This window comes from Myotis yumanensis, unplaced genomic scaffold (genome assembly GCF_028538775.1).
Source record: "Myotis yumanensis isolate MYYU_CA2020_CCGP unplaced genomic scaffold, mMyoYum1.0.hap1 SCAF_2, whole genome shotgun sequence".
NCBI lineage: Eukaryota > Metazoa > Chordata > Mammalia > Chiroptera > Vespertilionidae > Myotis > Myotis yumanensis.
Window position 1 is genome coordinate 205,717,930 of NW_027223753.1, and position 20,867 is coordinate 205,738,796.

Genomic DNA, 20,867 nt, shown 5'->3' on the forward strand with positions numbered 1-20,867 from the left:
TAGGCTGTTTCCAGATCTTAGCTATGGTGAATTGTGCTGCTATGAACATCTGGGTGCATATATCCTTTCTGATAGGTGTTTCTGGTTTCTTGGGATATATTCCTAGTAGTGGGATCACAGGGTCAAATGGGAGTTCCATTTCCAATTTTTTGAGGAACCTCCATACTGCCTTCCATAGTGGCTGCACCAGTCTGCATTCCCACCAGCAGTGCACAAGTGTTCCTTTTTCTCCACATCCTCTCCAGCACTTGTCGTTTGTTGATTTGTTGATGATGGCCATTCTGACAGGTGTGAGATGGTACCTCATTGTTGTTTTGATTTGCATCTCTCGGATGATTAGTGACTTTGAGCATGTTTTCATATGTCTCTTGGCTTTCTGAATGTCCTCTTTTGAAAGGTGTCTATTTAGATCCTTTGCCCATTTTTTGATTGGATTGTTTATCTTCTTTTTGTTAAGTTGTATGAGTTCCCTATAAATTTTGGAGATTAAGCCCTTATCCGATATGACGTTGGCAAATATGTTTTCCCACGAGGTGGGTTTTCTTGTTGTTTTGTTGATGGTTTCTTTTGCTGTGCAGAAGCTTTTTATTTTGATGTAGTCCCATTTGTTCAGTTTCTCTTTAGTTTCAACTGCCCTAGGAGCTGTATCAGTGAAGAAATTGTTTTGGCATATGTCTGAGATTTTGTTGCCTTTGTATTCTTCTAGAATTTTTATGGTTTCCTGTCGTACATTTAAGTCCTTTATCCATTTTGAGTTTATTCTTGTGTATGGTGTAAGTTGGTGGTCTAGTTTCATTTTCTTGCATATGTCTGTCCAATTTTCCCAACACCATTTATTGAAGAGACTATCTTGGCTCCATTGTATGTTCATGCCTCCTTTGTCAAAAATTAATTGAGCATATTGGTTCGGGCTAATTTCTGGACTCTCTATTCTATTCCACTGATCTATATGTCTGTTCTTGTGCCAGTACCAGGCAGTTTTGAGAACAGTGGCTTTGTAATACAGCTTGATATCTGGCATTGAGATCCCACCTACTTTGTTCTTTCTCAGGATCGTTGCAGCTATTCGGGGTCTTTTTTTATTCCAGATGAATTTTTGGAGAGTTCGTTCTAGATCTTTGAAGAAGGCCATTGGTATTTTAATGGGAAGTGCGTTGAATGTATAGATTGCTTTGGGTAGTATGGACATTTTAATGATGTTGATTCTACCAATCCAAGAACATGGTATGTTCTTCCATCTGTTTATGTCTTCCTCTATCTCTTTTTTCAACGTCCTGTAGTTTTCTGAGTAGAGGTCTTTAACCTCTTTAGTTAAGTTTATTCCTAGGTATCTTAATTTTTTTGGTGCGATGGTAAATGGGATTGTTTTTCTGATCTCCCTTTCTGAAAGTTCACTGTTGGTGTATAGAAATTAGGCAGAGTAATCTTAGTGATTTTGTAAAAAGAATAAATAATTCAGTATTAGTTAAAAATACTTTAAAAATTTTCACCGAAGGATATATTTTTATTTATTTTTAGAGAGAGGGGAAAGGAGAGAGAGAGAGAGAGAGAGAGAGAGAAAGAGAGAGAAAAGATAGATAGATAGATAGATAGAAGAGAGAGAGAAGAGAGAGAGAAACATCGATGTGAGAGAGAAATATAGATCAGTTGCCTCCCGTATGCGCCCCAACCCAGGATCGAACCCAAACAAATCAAACCCAAAACCTTTTGGCGTATGGGAAGATATTCCAACTAACTGAACAACCCAACCAGGTCCAGTATTAGTTTAAAAAATTGCTTTAGAACAACATCTCAGGAAGAAAAAGATTTCATGAGTATTTTTTTCACAGAGAAATTTTCTTTGTATTTAAAATAAAATATTCCACATGTGAAAAATATGTATGGAGAGGCTGAGTCAAGCTCAAAGTAACACTGTGAGGTAGAGTCTGATATTAGAAAAAGTTGTTTTCGAGGCTTTCTGTGATTCTATTTAACAGACATCCCACTTGATTCTAAATTTATTTCCTGAAGCAGCTAAGCTTCTGGGAGAGAAATTATACTTCAAGGTAAGAGTTTACAAGGAAACACACAGGTACACTCACAAATCACAGAGTGCAATCCCACACACACCCTCCACTGGATAGACTACTAGAATTTCAGATGAGATGAGTAAAAATGTAGGATTAAAGTGATTCTTCCAAAATTACCACGATGAATTAATAAGCACTGCTTGCAGTAGGGTTTTTAAATCCATCTTTAATGGACCTGTATATTTAGCCCATTTTGGTGTGACAGACATCCACTTTGATTTTCTGCAGCAGGCAATTGAAGACATGCAGTTGGACTTATTCTACTTCTGCTTTTTCCTTGCTCTAGTTCAAGGAGGAATCCAGGCTTTGAAATTCCTTGCTGCATGGATGTCAGCCTGGCAGAAAGCATAAGTAATATTAAATCCAAAACTTCTCTTTTGTTTTATATAAAAATGTCAGCCCTTTAGAAGAGGTGGAGTCTCAGAGTTGATGAGGAATGAGAGAGGGGATCTGAAAGCCCGGAAAGATCTAAGTTGGAGAAAAAAGGGAAGAAAGGACCACAGGCCACTTGTGTTAGAGACCTGAGCCCTGCTATCTGGTAGCATCAGGGAGAGTGAGGTGCCCTCAGAAGGAATGGCGATGTTTTTCCAGACTTACCCAAATCTCTCTGACCTAAGTGAGACCCGGGGGCTGAGATACAAGACACAAAGAGACAATAATAAGTGTGTTTAGAAGTAGTGAAAATTGAAGGATCTTAGTACCTTTCCAAAGGCTGTAACTTTGTTTTATCTTTATCTTTGCCTTATCCAAGAGTATGTCTGTGTGTGTGTGTGTGTGTGTGTGTGTGTGTGTGTGTGTGTGGAGTGGGAATCCCAACAGGATGGGTCATAGTTGAACTAAGTTGATTTAAGGAAATAAAGATGGGATATTTCTCCCCCTTAGTGTGGACTAAATTCATTTCAACCATGGATGACCCTTAAGTATTATACATAAAGAACTAAATCTTTTGGCTTGAATGTAAATGGCAGCTGTTCGTTTTCCAGGAAAATAAATAACATCACACTGATGTTTTATCACCTGGAAAGTTACTTCACGTCAAATGGTGCACATAATGTATCTTTCTTACCCTGCCAAGTGAGTTCATTCTATTGTTTTGACACTTTCATTGCCTAGAGAGGCGCAATGAACGTACCTCTTTGCTAAAAATCAAAATGCACTGATTCACTCCACAAATGTTTACAACCAATGTTTACATACTCTGAGTTGACTATACACCAAGCACTGACCTAGGTTTGGAAATAGGAAGGTTAACGGCACACCCAGCTCTCAAGGCCCTCAGCGGCCCTGTGTTGACAATCTACTTCATCCCCAGATTTCTCCCCCTGTGGAGGAACTCTTGTATTTAACAGAGCCAACCAACGGTGTCCCACATTCCAATGTTTAGCCAAGGGAATGCTTTTCTTGAAGATAAATTTTCACCTAGAGCTTCTCATTTTCCATCATGTCCTCAGACTGCACATAGCTGGCATGAGGAATATGAGCATATGCTAGAAATGACTATATTTTACCAAAAATATAAGCCACTCTTTATATTTGCTATGGGCTTACAGATCTCCAAATAATATGATTTCAAGTAAATTTACACTACAAGGCCCCGCCAGCTCCTAAATATTTACTATACTAGTCAATATCTTTATCAAAGATCCCTTCATCCTCTTTGGTGGGATTATTATCATCTACAAATAACCTCTGCTCCTTTTAGTCATTCAGCAATCTGCATAACATGCCAGAAGTGCCAGGAATTGGACCAGGTGGTGGGGTTAAGGATGAAGGCCACCCTTTCTACTTTTATTAAGTTCAATACCTTTTCTTGATTTATATGAGCATATTCTCAGCTCCTTTCATTTTACAGAAATACACTTAAAAATATTTAGTTATGATTCAGCAATATGGAATGTGAAGAAAAGTTCAGAGATATTTTGTAAGTGTATCCTAAACTGGGCTTTGCCCTGAAGACTTTTTATTTTACTGTGCAGCATTTATTTCCTCTCTTTCAAGATGTTTGTAGCAGAAAGATCAACTTGGAGATTAAACATCAGTGTTATTCTAAAGGCAATCATCTGCAAAATTTAGATTCTCTCTACAATGACTGCCTTGAAAAATTCAATCACACAATTGGTTTTTCTGTCTTCAGAATAACAAACAGCTTATTTGACTGACTCACTAAACTGACTGTTTAGTCACTGTTGAATGACGTTCCCCTTAGGTAGGACAGACTGAGAAATTGTTTCCAAAGCATTTGGGACTTACAGCTTTTTTTTTCACCCCAAGTTTCAGCACAGCTTCAAGACTATCCACTGAGCTACCAGGCATCTTCTAGGGCACAGACTTTCCCTACAGAGTTGGTCACTTTTTTCATCCATTAACCCCTCTCCAGAGAGGTACTTCAGTTGCTTATTGTAAGATAACTCACCTGCCTGGCTGGTGTGGCTCAGTGGTGAGTGTTGACCTATGAACCAAGAGATTATGGTTCAATTCCTGGGCAGGACACATGCCCGGGTTGCAGGCTGGATCCCTAGTGTGGGGTGTACAGGAGGCACCTATCAATGATTCTCTCTCATCATTGCTGTTTCTGTGTCTCTCTTCCACTCCCTTCCTCTCTGAAACCAATAAAAAAATATTAAAAAAAGAGAAATCACCTTACAAGTCACTTTCACTCCTTTAATCCATGAATTTTCTCATTTCAGTCCCAATCAGAGGTCAGAATGTTTTCCTTCCATTATTTAGCATTTTAATTCACCCATAGTCATTGTTCAAAGATAACCTGGTAAGTGTTCACAGGAAGATATTTATAAGGCAGTGGATGACACTATAGTTCTGTGCCTTACATGGTTATCATGGCTCACAGGGTATCAGTCTGAGTTGTTGATCAATAACTGGCCATATATGGAATAAATGAATGAAGAAATGGTTGAGTGACTATAACTCTCAAATCAATGAGCAGTAATGAGTATAAGAGTTACTAAGTGACCATATACCATAGGAATTACTTAAATATTTTTAGTGAGTTGCATTTTTCCCCAAGTAGGAAATATTTTCACTTCCAATGTTAGTCAACTTAGGATATCCTAAGTGCAGTAACCCAGAGCCAGGGAAAGTGGGAGTTCTGAGGGGGCTACTATGGGAAGCAGTTAGTAGATGGTTGGAGGGGGCTGTCCAATAGAAATTGTAGCCTTGGGTAGAAGGTCAGAGCCAATTTGTGATAACCTGGCAGGAAGGTTGTTACTGGAATAAAAATCTTTCAAATTTTTGGCAAATGTCTTCTACTGGCTAAATTGGAAGCCAAAGCTAGAGGGCAAGGCAGCCTGTTGGTACAGATTCTCAAGGTTAAAGTCTTGGGGCTCAGAGAAGAGTGGAAATGGGTGAAGAGTGGATCTGGAGGGGCAACCCATAAATACCCAGATGCCTCTCTATCAGTGGAGGTGGCTAGTTGTAGTCTACAAAGTATTAACATGTTACTTCTTATCAATATATGTGCAGAATGAACAGTAATAGGGAAAACATGAATTTCAGTAGTGAAAGTTTAACAACAACAACAACAACAACAAAGAGTATTGTAACAAAAAATAAAAATAGAACTGCAATCTATTTTAGATCCCTAATGGTATAATTTGTAGAAAATCAAAGTTGAACATTATTAATGTCCCTCAACTTTGTTTAATAAAAGGTCTAAAAATTGTCCATATATTTTTTTTGCCATTTATATTTAGAAAGGAAAAATATCTTCATTTTTTTCCCTCTCAAAAGTAAAAGTACCTTAGGTTCTTTAGGATTGGAGAGTGATACAAGGATTCTTTAAGGGAGCACTTTCAGAAGAAGTCTCAAGGACAAGAAGGTAGCAGGACAGTGCAGGGGAAGAATCTAAACCGAGGTTTGGTTGTCTAGCTCAACCTGACTCCACAGGGAGCTCTGGAGCATGGGTGATACCAGGAAATTGCTCTGCAAGGATAAAGCAGTCCTTAGGAGCAGGCTATGCTGGTGGTGGCAGAAGCATACCTCCCAGGCATCTCCAGGCAAGGGGGGTCTCCTTGGCTGACAGCAATTATCCAGAAGAGAGTATAAGTGTGAGCCACCAAAAACCAACACCAGCAGCAGGAGGATGGGTGCACCGGCCCAGTAAAGGAGATCTGGGTGGGGCAAAACATCTACTAGATACCTATAAGCTTGTAGACAGAATCCTTCCAGTCATGAATATGCCTGGGCATAGACCAGGGGTTGGCAACCTTTTTGTAAGTGCGTGCCAAAACCAGCAAAATCTCTGACTCAAAATTCTTCTGCGTGCCAACCCTAATTTTTTGAGAACATGTTATGCCTACTTGATATCTCTTAAGGTGTATGTATGTGAAGAACCTTGAAGAAATAATAAAATTCATTCGAGCGACAAAAACACAGTATATGATGATGAAAAATACATTTATTTTTTAATGTATACATGTACACTGATAGTCGGGCAAAAAACTTTATGACTCTGTTTGATATTATCAGTGGGACTTTTGCTGCTGCATCACTGATGACAGAGATTTTACATCAGGTTTATATTTTGTGACCTTCAGAGATATGCACGAGCTACTACTTTCATCCATCAGGCTACTCCTATTATGAGACTTAACAAAATTCATCACTGAGAACAAAGATTTACAATTGTAAATGGAAGATTATAAGAGAGGGTTTCGCGTGCCAGCAAAGTTACTGGCGTGCCATGTTTGGCACACGTGCCGGGGTTGCCCACCCCTGGCATAGACTGATTTCATTATGGCTATGCCACTCTCTACTGATTAAATATCAGGCTGAGAGAGTTGTTTTTGATATTATTTGTTGTCACTATTGTTATTGTGTTGCTTCAAGTAAAACCTCAATTAACTGTGGCTTTGAACATTATGGCAGTTCCTCAAATCACAAATGAAGTCAGACCCGTCCCCAGTACAATTATAATTATACTAGAGGCCCAGTGCATGAATTTGTGTACATTGAAAGAAAATTAATTAGAGGAATGCAAATGCAAATGCAAGTGCAGTAAACCAGATTCGGGGCCAACAGTGCCCCAGCAGCAACATAACCCACGGCCGGAGGTGGAATTGTGCAACTCCATGAGGAATCGGGCTCCCTCCTCTCTGGTTTGGGGGTGTGTCACTCGAGAACCGCTGCTGCCAAATCACCACAGCTTGGCAGCTCCTGTGTTGAGCATCTGCTCCCTGGTGGTCAGTGCGTGTCATATGTACTGGACCATTGGACAGTTGGACGGTCACTTAGCCTTTTATATATATGGATTGTAACAACCCCAAGTCAAGATTCCTACAAAACTTTTGCAGCTAGGATGAAACAAAAAGTTAAATAGGAACAAAGAAGAATTGTACTGATGTAAGTCATTATTTATTATACATTTGAAAGCAAGGTGGATAAGAACTTTCTAATCACATGCTGTATAGCCCTGCAGAAAATGAACAGATAGCAGGCTATCTTTGCTGGTATGTAAGCCGTCAATGATTTTTCTATTCATAACTTTTTAAACTGTGATACTTTAAAGCATGGTGTTGCTAATTTATTTTTTTCCTAGTTTCATTTGTACCAAGTGCCCTAAAATCCATCACAGTTGAGAGCAGGGTCTAGACAGTTATTACGATACAATCATAAGGAAAGCTGGCAAATAAAAAAAAAAGGGAGCGAATAGAAGTGCTGATTAAAATAACAGTATGGTTTATACAAGGCTTCTTTTAAATTTTTATTTTTCAAATTCCATCTTTTGGAAGACACAAACCACACTAAAATACTGTAGCACTGAAAGTCAACTTTATTGTATAGGTCAGAATAGGAAAGAGGGAAGGGTTGCATTTATTCATAGACTGGTTTTGGCAATCTAATTAAATAAATATGGCAGTCCATTTGAATAGTTTTCTTACCAGTGAGGAAAGCAAATGCTCTATTTCCTCGAAGCCAGACATTTTATGCCATTGTTGAAGAAGGACAAGTCAACCCTTGCTGAATAAATGGTTTTGTCAAATCTGTATCTGATTTGAAGAAGTCAAGTTTTTTATGGGAACTAAAAATGTGAAATGCACATAGCCCAGTCCTGAACATAATCTTTCCCTCTGTGTCTACAGAAGAACTACTAGTATTTCACTTTAGAGCCATTTGCTATTGTCTTTTGCACCAAGTATGTGGATAGATAACTTCTCAGGGTGCAGCTAACTGAACAAGAAGAAACTAATTTGTGCTCTAAAGGGACCTAAACAAGCCACAGCCTAAATGATAACATCTGAATAACTTATGGAGAAAAGGAGGAGACGGAAGCATGGGAATTAGTCCCACAAGGTCGACACAGAAGTCCAAGTTCCAGGCAAATAAGCTGAGTGGGAGGATGGTGTTTAGAACACCAACTTTTCCCTGTCAAAGGGGTAGAGAGGATGAAAATTGGCCAGGTGCGTTCATGTGGCATGAAAAAGCCAAATCAACCCCATCAATTCTGTAAAAACAAAACCCAACTCTGCATGAATGAAAGACTAGTTAAAACATTCCAAGCTTAGATCTGAATGACTCCGTTTGCTAACACTGCATTTCATTAAGTTCAAAGTGGCATGATTGTCTTTTCTTTGCAGTGATCATGGTTTTTGTTCCTTTTTAGCCTCTGCATCATGTGCCCCTCTTGTAAGGCACTGGCAGGTAAGTGTAGCAATCCTTTTCCATGAGGTAGGCTCCAGTCCATATAGTTTGGCGAGGTGGGAAGCGACTTAATTCCACTAAAAGCCTGTAGCTGAGGCTGTGTTCTCATATTCAACACAAGGGATGCCTTCTGGGCGGTGAATGCAACTTTCACACCCTTTTCAATTTGGCTCTAAAATATCTCTGACCATGATTGTCTGACTGATAATTTTTCCGGATGGACTGTTTTAAGCGTTTTTCACCACTTCAGATTAATGTTGAGAAAGTTCTTCATTAAGTCATTGTTGCGGTAGAAAATCCAGGATAATGTGCCTTTGGTCTTAAGCATCTTATTTTTAAGGTCATTTTGACGTTGGAGCACATCAATGGTTGGATGTTAGGTCCCCAGCTAAGGATTAAGTCGGGCAGAAGCCTCCATCCGTGTGATTTCTGTATCTCCAACGGCCTGTCCTTCTCCTTCCACCCACTACCTTTCCACCTCTTTCAAGGCCCAACTCAATGCCTATTTCTCCCTTTGAACCTCTGTAGTCACTCTAGTGCTTCACAGCCACGCTGGTAAATAAAAGTGCATTTATGGTTGCACTTTTGAGCTTCCTCACCCCATGTGGGCTGTGATTCTCAAACTCTAGCCTGTATCAACATCACATGGAGCTTGTTAACCTGGATGGTTGGGCCCAACCCAAGAGTTTCTGATTCAGCAGATGTGAGAAGGGGCCTGAGAGTTTGCATTTCTAACAAGTTCCCAGGTGAGGTAGATGCTGCTGTCCCAGGGACCACACTTTAAGAATCTCTGCAGTTAGGAATCCCCTTTTATCCTTCTCTGCTTGCTACATGCTCTGCCCCACCCTGCCCAGGAAAACCTTTTGTATTTGTATGGAGTATATATTGTTTTGTTACAACAAACAATAAGTCATTTATAAATTTTAAAAGTGAATATTTAAAGATAATATTTAATCTCTATCAGAGCAAGTCAACTCATAATTAATTGTGCTATATCCCATCAAGAAAGTAAAAGAAAAACTCTTATTCTTGAGTATCCACTAGGGGTCTATAATAATAAAAGGGTAATATGCTAATTAGACCGGGAGACCAGACATCTTCCTACCATCTGACTTCCTTCTGGACAAAGCCATGGTGGTGGGAGCTGAGGCAGAGGCGGTCAGGGGTGATCAGGCCAGCAGGGGGGGGGGAAGTTGGGGGCCATGAGGCTGACAGGGGAGCGGTTAGGCGGTGATCAAGCGTAGGCAGGCAAGTGGTTAGGAACCAATGGTTCCAGATTGCAAGAGGAATGTCTGACTGCCGGTTTAGGCCCCATCCCGCAGGCATCTGGCCTAAACCAGCAGTCAGACATCCCCCGAGGGGTCCTGGATTGGAGAGGGTGCAAGCCGGGCTATGGGACCCCCCCCACCCCCATGTACGAATTTTGTGCACCGGGCCTCTAGTATTATAATACTGCTTAACCCAGGTATTCAAGTCCTTCCTCTTTCATAAGTAAAAGAGTTAACATTTTTCCTATTTTATTTATTTATTGTTTTGGGGTTTGTTTGTTTTTTGAGAGAGAGAGAGCAAGCGAGCGAGAGACTTCAATTTGTTGTCCACTTATTTATGTATTCATTGGTTAATTCTTGTATGTTCCCTGACCAGGGATGGAACCTGCAACCTTGGCATATGGGGACGATGCTCTAACCAACTGAGCTCCCCAGCTAGGGCCTTCATTAATCCTGTTTATTAGATGAAGAAAACTGAGGTCCAGAGAAGCTGAATGACAGCAAGTGAAAGAACTGGGTTCTGGTTCTAAAATCAAGGAATCTTCACTACCAAATGTTTAAAGGTACGTGTCTTCTTTGGTATTTCATCTTCGTCAGAGCGTCACGGCTGAGAAGAAAGGATATTTCAGCAAGAACTAAGCAGGATGCCTTTGGAAGTGCTTAGGCGGAGATGAGATACCCAAGTTTCAAATTTGACTTTAGACACAAATGAGATTTGTCAGGTTACTGCTGATCTTGCCTTTCATTTATTTCTTTCAGCAGAATCTACTCCAAAGACTGACCAAAAATCTTGGAAGTGACCCAACTGTCTTTCATGGAGCATCAGAGGTGGCAGCGGTGTTAGAAATCAACTCTTGTGACATCTCTATTTTAGACAGGAACCTGAGGCTCAGAAAGGCCTGAGAACTGTAACACAGCCATCTGGGACTTGGCAGGGCTGGGACTTGAATCAACTACCAGTTTAGCCCATGCAGGCCATGCTCATTCTCATGAATGACTCAGTGAGACATTGAACCAGCATTCCTACGTGACCCAGTTTATCAGTCAGGTGCTCCCACCAATTGCAAGCTGACATAGGCAAGTTCCTCACTGGTTCAAAGTTCCTCAGGTCAGTTCTAATGGAACAGGCAGCCATGCCATTCTAATCATGTCTTTTTGGGGCTAGCTTTCATTAACGTGTTCTTTTATATCAGGGAGATCAGATTTGACACATTCTCTCTCATCCTTCAAGACTCCTCTCCATATCACCTCCTCCATGAGTGCTTTCACCTGGTAGAGCTGGGTTTCGCTAAGCCTGCACTCTACCTCACAAGTTGTCCTGCCTCAGTTCAGGCAGGGTAGCTGCATTCATTTACCACAGACTGGGTGGCTTCAACAACAGACATTTATTTCCTCACTGTTCTGGACGCTGGAAGTCCAATCCATAGGATAGCTGCATAGGCCGGAAGAGGGTTCCTCAGGGCCCTTGTGGCTCCTCGGTGTTCACTTGGCTGCTGAATACCTTCCCATTCCCTCTTCCCTTAAAGTGGACAGTTAATTCACTTTGTAATAGTTGTGTGATCTTGATCATTCTTGATCTAATGGATGGTGCCGGTGTGCATCAAGACAGCCCTCATGCCTTCTCCTATCGTTGCTGGAAATCTCTGAATGTCTGATTTTCACCCAAGTCAAAGCTGGTAATAAAGACTTTAGGACTCAGCAATTCTCAACCTGTGGGTCACGAACCCTTTGGCGGTCGAAGGACCCTTTCACAGGGGTCGCCTAAGACCATCCTGCATATCAGATATTTACATTACAGTTCATAACAGTAGCAACATTACAGTTATGAAGTAGCAATGAAAATAATTTTATGGTTGGGTCACAACATGAGGAACTGTATTGAAAGGGCCAGAAGGTTGAGAACCACTGCTTTAGGTGGTCATTGGTTTACTTTTCAAATCTTCCCTTCTTTCCTGGAACTAAAGGCACAGGCTCTCTTTTATTAGCATCATTCTTGGCTGCGATGTCGACAGTGGCAAGTTAGGAGCTCCATTTGCTCCTCTAAGTGTCCTGTCACTTAGATAAATTTCAGGGCACTTCTTGGCTCCAGACCTCCCTCTGGAGTTTCCTCAGCTGGACTAATTTGATATATCACCTCAACGAATCCCATCAGCCCTGCCCGATTTGGAACCGAGGGTGAAGATAGTTTATAGGGGCAATAACAACAGAAATGTCCTCTCTGAGACAGGCAAATAATTTCCTCTCTGCTCCAGTCCAGGAGCATTTCCCTTAGTCTTTTTAATGCCTGAGGAGCTGCTGCCTCCTGTGTTTTGAAGGCTGTTTTCTTCCCTGAAGGTCATGCACTGAAGGTAGAGCAGGCTCTTCATTTCTGCTCTGTTGGGCACCCCATTTTATTTAGTTTCATTTGGCATCTGTGTTAAAATGACTTAGTGTTGAAATATAGGATTCAGAGTCACTGGTGGTCCAGGTTAAGCTAAGGTCCCCCATTGCCTAATCAAAGGGTCCTGTAGGCCTGAACCAAGCTGGCTTTCTGGGTCTCTTACTCACTGGGCAGGGCGGCTGATGACCTATGAACCTACTAACGCAACTGTGCCCCGAGGCCCTCAGCTCTGTTGGTAACTTGATTCCCATTCTCGCTATATTTCTGCGGGGATCATCTCTTACCTTTTGTCCTACACTGAGTTTCCTATCTCTCCACCTTTCCTTAACCTCCCTGGGAAAGACTCCCTTGAGTTTCTGGACCACTCTCCAGTCAGCTGACATCTTCCATCTCTGAGAACTGCCTTAGAGCTGGACTGGGAAGGAGGTGTTAGAGCTGGACTGGGGTGAGCACCCCCTTGAATTTTCACTGACTTCAATGGAATCTATTTCAACACTATTTAATCAATGCCTCTGTTATCATTGTTTAATAAACATTTTTTTTTCTGTTTAAAACAGTCCCTGAATTTAGTTCAGTAAGTTCACAGTTCTGCTGCACCTGTGTCCAACTAGCTAGCCTTGCACTTTCTCATCTCTCTTTTTGGATGAAGATCTGTTGTTCTCTCCTGTCAATACTTTAAAAAATATATATATTTTTATTTATTTCATAGAGGAAGGGAGAGGGAGGGAAAGAAACCTCAATGATGAGAATCATTGATCGGCTGTCTCCTGCACACCCCGCACTGATAATCGTCAGTCTGTTCCATTTCCATGCCTCTGATTCTATTTTATTCACCAGTTTATTCTGATCAGAAGATTTCTTATTTATTTATTTTCATAATCAATTGTTGATATAAAATGTATTGGCTGTCATTTTGTTGTTCATATTTTTATCTTTTTCTTTTCTTCTTCTTCCTCTTCTTAAAGAATACCCTTTAGCATTTCATATAATACTGATTTGGTGGTGATGAATTCCTTTAGCTTTTTCTTATCAGTAAAGCTCTTTATTTGACCTTCAATTCTGAATGATAGCTTTGCTGGATAAAGTACTCTTGGTTGTAGGTCCTTGCTATTCATCACTTTGAATATTTCTTGCCACTCCCTTCTGGCCTGCATAGTTTCTATTGAGAAATCAGCTGACAGTCTAATGGGCATTCCCTTGTAGTTAACTAACTGCTTTTCTCTTGCTACTTTTAAGATTCTCTCTTTGTCTTTTGAAATATGATGTGTTATTTTTATTATGATGTGTCTTGGCATTTTAATTATGATGTGTCTTGGTGTGATCCTCTTTGGGTTCCTCTTATTTGGGACTCTCTGTGCTTCCTAGACTTGTAAGCCTATTTCTTTCACCAGGTAGGGGAAGTTTTCTGTCATTATTTCTTCAAATAGGTTTTTAATATCTTGCTCTCACTTTTCTTCTGGCATCCCCCATACTGTGAATGTTGGTATGCTTGAAGTTGTCCCAGAGGTTCCTTATACTATCTTCATATTTTTGGATACTTTTTTCTTTTTGCTCTTCTGGTTGGGTGTTTTTTGCTTCCTCATATTTCAAATTGTTGATTTGATTCTCAGAATCCTCTAATCTACTGTTGAATCCCTGTATATTCTTCTTTTATTTATCAAGAAAAGGTGACATATTTTCTTTTTTTTTTTTTTTTGATATATTTTATTGATTTTTTACAGAGAGGAAGGGAGAGAGATACAGAGTTAGAAACATCGATGAGAGAGAAACATCGATCAGCTGCCTCCTGCACATCTCCTACTGAGATGTGCCCGCAACCCAAGTACATGCCCTTGACCGGAATCGAACCTGGGACCCCTCAGTCTGCAGGCCGACGCTCTATCCACTGAGCCAAACCGGTTTCGGCGACATATTTTCTTTATTAAGTATCATGGAAGACTGGAGTTTGGGAGACAATAGGAAACTTTATAAAGACATTAATTCTTTATCAAGTTAATCTTTAGTGTGATTCACAGCATTAAATCAATGTACATATTTTTAAATCTTTAAGTCAAAATTTTCACCAGTGTTTCACAATAAAATGCAATAATTACATGATGAATAAAACTACCTCAAAAAATGAAATGTATCCTTATCTTAACCAAGTGAAATTTTAAAGATTATAATATGAAACTAGAAGGAAATAAAATCTACTTTTTAAAAGAGGGTGTTCAGATAAAGACCTATCCCAGCATCAACCTTATATATACTGATTTAAAATTTTTAAATAATTGATCTCTAGTTTTTTATTAAAAAAACTTTACTTCTGATATTTTATTCTATCAGTTTTTTTAGTGAGCAATGAAGTAAAAATTTCACATAATTACACTTATTTAAAAATGTTCTTTTTAATTTCAAAGACATTTCTGTAATAGTCATATAAATCAGCAACCATAACAAATTAAATCCAATTATTGTTGCCTTCAGTTCATGCAAGAGGCTATCTCTTAATTATATGTTCTTTCTTTAACTACATTTCCTAAGGTGGCACATTTTACTTTAAGATCTGGGGTGGGGGGGAAATTAATGAACCTTCTTAGTTTCATCATTTAGCATTAAGTAGCCGGTATGCCCTTCACCTAGGTTTACTAACACTGAACTTGATTTAAGATTATTATTTCTTTGCCTAATTTCCATGTGTACCCATCTTCATCTTACTACGCGAAGACACCTCACTTGATATTTTCTAAATCATTCCTCCCAGGTATTTCTCTTATTCTTGCCTCTTCCCTCAATTTCTTCTCTGAGGTCAGAGGTCAGCAGACTTTTTCTATAAAGAGCCAGAGCCTGTATATTATTCTTTATTCCAGTCAGTGTATGCTTAATTTCTGACTGGTCTTTTTCCATTTTTTTTGGAGGTTTCTAGAAGATTCTTGAGTAACCTTACGACTGTGGTTTTGAACTCTATATCCAGTAGTTTGCTTTCTTCCATTTCTTTCATTTGTGCCATCTTTCTTTGTCTCCACATTTTGGCTGCTTCCCTGTGTTTGTGTCTATGTATTGGGTAGAGTTGCTATGTCTTCTTGAGTTGGTAGAATGGCCATGTGTAATAGGTGGTCTATAGGGCCCAGTGGTTTAGCCATCTGAGCTGGGCAGTCACCTGATCTGGGCACTCTAGGTGTACCCCTTTTTGGGCTGAGAGCACAGTCTTGTTGTAGTTGAGAGTTGATTGCTGTTGGTGTCACTGGGAGGAATTGACCTCTAGGCCAATTGGCTGTGAGGACCAGCTGCGACTACAGTGGGAGAGCTGCTGGGAAGGAGACATCCCTATGGAGCAGGACTTGCTTCAGTGGGGCACTGGTGCTCACTGAGTCTTCCCCTTGAGTGTGTCACTTATGGATATGCAGTGTTGTGATCTGGTATGGCCTGACACTGACCACTGGGTACACTGGCTCTTGGGTCTCCAGGGAGGTGCAAAGTCAGCCACTGCCTGGGGCCACCCAGCAGGAGATACAGAGAGATCTGCAGATTCCTCCTCTTTGTGTCGGGTTTGGAAGTGCCCATATGATGTCCAGCTGTGAAGCAAGGCAGGCTGGTGCTGGTGCTGTGTCTTGGGCCTTTTATTGATAGGTTTGGGGCTCCCTGACCCAGTTGTAGCTTGAGAGATTTTAGCCTGAGCAAGGACAGGGGATTCATATGCAAAAGCTCTGCACACAGCTTGGGTGGGGTTGTAAATTGGATGAGGCAGGGTTTTAGGGAATCACCAGGGTGAAGCAAACAGAAATGGCTGCCAGTTAGTCCTGTGACCGGGGAGGTCCCATCATAGGAACAATGATCCCTGTGAGCACCTCTGTCTGGGAGAAAGCTGCCTCCAAGTTCCTGCCCCAATGCCAGATAATCCAGTTCCTCCTCATATGTGTCTGTGTCCCCCAAAGCCTCGCTTTGGTGCTGGAGCTCAGAGGAAGTGAGACCTTGTAAGTTCAGTTCATGGTGCTGGCCTCTTAAGAGGAACAGCTGGGTCTCCAGCAGCCTCTGTGTCACTGAGCCCCAATCCACACTGGTTTTTACAGCCTATAGTTCTTACTGCCCATAGGAACTTCTTTTCCCAGCTCTGGGACCCTGGGCTTGGGGTCTGGTGTGGAGCTGGGACCCCTTGCTCCTCTGGGTGGCCTCCACAGAGTCAATCTTCCTCCTGATTAAAAAAGTGGCCCACGTGGGTGCCACACCAGCCCGTTCTGTGCCTCTGCACCCCCTACCAGTCTCAGTGTGCTTTCTTCTTTACTTCTCTAGTTGTAGGACTTCCATTCAGCCAGCTTTCCAGTGGTTCTGGATGATGGTTGTTCGTATTTTAGTTGTAACCTTGATGTGGTTGCGGGAGGCGACGAGTACAGGCATTTACCTATGCCACCATCTTTGTTGTGTATCGATATTTTTGATGAAAACGTACAAGGACACCCTCAACTGGTTACCCTCTGACTGTAACTACCTCTTTCAGAATTCTACTATTTTTTCCTCCAGAGTCATTTTTGGTGAACTTGTAATGAATGGGATTTTGGGGTATCTTTATCATAATCATCTATGTGGTGCATGGATAACTAGATCATAAAACTTTACTTGTAAAGCATTATATTTACAATTTTGCCTTCCCTTCAATTTTTACTGAATACTTTAGTTTTGTGCTGTTGAGATTCTTGAATTAGTTAATTCTCTTCCCAGTGAACTCCTTTATATTAGCTATTGATGTCTGCATTCAGATGTTGTTAGGAGTCTGTGCAAGTTCTTTTTTTTTAAACTTATTGTTATTGTTAAAAGTATTACAGATGTTCCCCCCTTCCCCCCCTAATAACCCCCTCCACCCTGCCGCCCCCCTTCCCAGGCCTTCATCACACTATTGTATCTATGGGTTATGCGTATATGCATGTAGGTTTTTTGGTTAATCTTTTCTTGCCCTTCCTCCCCCTTTCCCTCTGAGATTCATCAGTCTGTTTTATGCTTCCATGTCTCTGGATATATTTTGTTTGCTAGTTTATTATGTTCATTAGATTCCACATATAAGTGAGATCATGGGATAGTTGTCTTTCTCTGACTTGCTTATTTCACTTAGCATGATACTCTCCAGGTCCCACTGCAAAAGAAACCATCAACAAAATAAAAATGGATCCAACTATATGGGAGAACATATTTGCCAATGATACCTCTAATAAGGGGTTAATTTTCAACATATATAAAGAAGTCATACAACTTACTATTGATCCTTTTCACTACTGCTAAGGATTTTCCACCTCAAATGGCAGTCTTGTCACCCTGACCTTGAATCTGCCCCATAATCCTTTCTTAATAACATGTTTGGTAGAACATTTTATATATTTATTTATATTTATCAGAGAGATATCCAATGCATAAATTGCATACATATTATGTAAACATGCTTTAGATAGCTCTCTGAATTGTTAAATTATAATAAGCACAACATCGTGTATTTATTCCAGTTAGAATAAAGAGCTGTCTATGGAATAAGAAGTTGGCTTTTGCAGACAATTATCTTCCATGTCACATTCTTCTTCTACAGTGCCTGCTATTCTGAATTCAGGCAGATCTTCCCTTTTTGAATTTCTGATAACCAAGGACATTTGTTATTTTCTGTGTAATCTCTACAAACCTTATAATCCAGTTACGAATGCCCATCTGACATATTAAGTGATAATTGATTCCTTAATGGGCATTGCCATGAACCCGTTTCCATTTTTTATGCCAGAACACGTTTCTTTCAACAGCTGCATACAGCTTTTGAGCCTTTTATGTCTAATTTCTTTCTGTCTGTTGTACTTTTTGTGACTTCCAGTTAATTCCATAGCCTCTATCTTCTGTCCCCGATCTGATTTCTAATGTCGTGGTCTCCAATCAAGTATTTACATTTTCTTGCCTCACTGATTTCTTTTCAGTCATTAAATTTTAATTTTAAGATTTCTAAATATGATATTTTTAATTAATGTTACTTCCACCTAATGCTGGAGCAAAGGTATATTCAATAATATTTTGGACCCATATGTATATATTTTGGGAAGAGATGTTTCTTCTGTGGGTTCTGGAATAAGCTTTTCTCCAGTGCTAAAGTTCTACTTAAATGAGAATATTTTTAAGACAGCTAGTTTAGGATTAGAATTCTAGAAGATACTCTGTGAATGGTGATTCCCTTTCAGTTTCACTGTAGAATTTCATGAGCCACAGCTGGTGAATCAGGGAAGAGAATTTTCTCATGAAGGTTCACTTTCCTGAATTCCTCACATCCTGCTGTTAGTGCCTATTCTGCCTGTTCACAAGACCAGCTGTAGTTGGGGGTGGATTATTTTGGAACTTTGCAGCTGCATGTAATAGAAACTTAATTTAAGCTATGTTAGGCAAAAAGGGTCATGGGACTGTATTAAGGATTCTCTTGCCACCCAAGTTCTAGAATTCAGGAATGTCTGGAATTAAGGTTAATGCTCTCAGGATTCTCTCACTTTGTTACTTATGCACATCTAATTTATTATTTTTCCCCAAAGACATGCTTCTCATTTTCCCATGGCATAAACAAGGATTTATGTTTCCACAAATCAAACTTTTCAAGAGAGATTGGCTCTCTCATTTCCAGGTCCAAAATTCCCATGGAATGAATCAGTATTCACCCATCTTGTGTGAGGTTTTCACTCCTAGGCCTATATAGAAGGTTTAAGCCTTAGGGAAGATGGGGTTAACCAAATTTAGAACAAAGACTCACCTCTCCATCATGACCTGTGGCCATGATACAGAGTTACCTGATTTTTATAGGGGGCTTCTGCAATAAACATCCCACAAGGAGGACAGATAATAAAAGCCTCTCCCAGGCAACTGGTTCACCCCTTCTGCTCTCTTCTAAAACCTCCAACATCACCTCCCCATTCCTTAGTTTCAACTTTGCTTTTCATTCCACTGGAAAATAAAAGCAATAGGAGAGAATTCAACATGTTCCATTAGTAAAGCTGATACTTCTTTACTTTGCTTTAACCTCCAATAACCACGGGTGATCTGTCCCTCCTTATTCTATCTAAAGCCAATTCCTCTACCTCATCATTAGTTCCCATCTTCTCTCTGCTACTTCAGGACTTCTCTCGTCCTGTGCCTCCAAGTTCCCCTCTTACTGCATCATTCCCATCAACATACAAATGAACCATAAAATCTGCCATTAAAAATAAATCCTCCCTTGATCCACGTGCTCCTCTAGCTACTACTCTGCTCCTCTTGGAAAAAAACCTGTTTATCTCTATTTTATGTTTTTGGTTACTCACCTTTCATTCTTCTTGAACCTCCTCCTGTCAGCCTCCTCCCCCACTACTTCTCAAAAACTGCTCTTATCATGGTCACCAATGACTTAAAGTTGTCAAATTTAAAGGTATCTGTCACAGTTGATCAGTTATTCCTTCTTAAGACACTTTAAAAAATCATGTAAATAGGAAATGTAATGTTACCTACTTTATGATGTTACATTGAACACCTACTTTATGATGTTACATTGCTGTTACAGGTCCACATCACTAAAAGATGAATGTGGAAATCTTTTAGTGAATACATTTCATAGTGATTATTATACAAATGTTTGCTGTTGTTATTTCTAGGCTTCTCAAACATACCACATCTAAAATTAAACATTTTCTCTTTCATCTTTCTCTCATCCCCAAGCCACAGAAGACATAGACAATTATAAACATTCCTAGATATTTCCTTCTCTTCTCGAACTCCAACATCTCCTCTCCATTCTTTACTCTCAGATCATGATCATGCTTCTTATTTCACTGAAAAAACCTACTCCTCTTGTTGAGTTTTCCAACTCAAGTAAAGGCATTTCGTTTCCCCTAGGTACATAGACCAACGTCCTTAGTGTTAAGGTTGACCCATTTTTCCTTTTAACAACTCACGTGTAATCTGTAAGCAGATCCAGTTGGTTCTACAGAAGTTAATGTTGTGGGGTTTTTTTAAACCACCATTGCCACCCTACACCATTTATTTTTTGATTGGATAATCTCACATGGGTAACTGATCTTCCAGTGTCAATCTTTGATCTTTTTAATCTTTTATCCTTAGAGCAACCCAAGTGTCTATTGTTTCCTTTCCATAGTAGAGTGTCACCACTGTGAGAACAGGTTATGTTCGCTGCTATTCTCCCAGCACCTAATACAGTGCCTGGAACACAGAAAGTGTGCAGAACAATGTTAGATGAAAAACTCCACTAATGTGTGTGCTCACGGACAAACCAACACCTTGGCTTATCAGCTTTTGTATTTCTTATGCATAATACACTGTCAGACAAAGGGTAGGTGCTCAAAATGCATTTGTTCAGTGAATCCCTGAGGAGTAATACAGGGAAAGCACAAATTCCTCTCTCTGCTCCTTTCATGTGTTGTCCTTTTGATCCTCTCATTACAAGGGCACTGTAAAAAGTCAGAGAGATAAATCTCTCCAGCATTACTAAGTGATCATTTGTAGGGATGAAGAGCCACA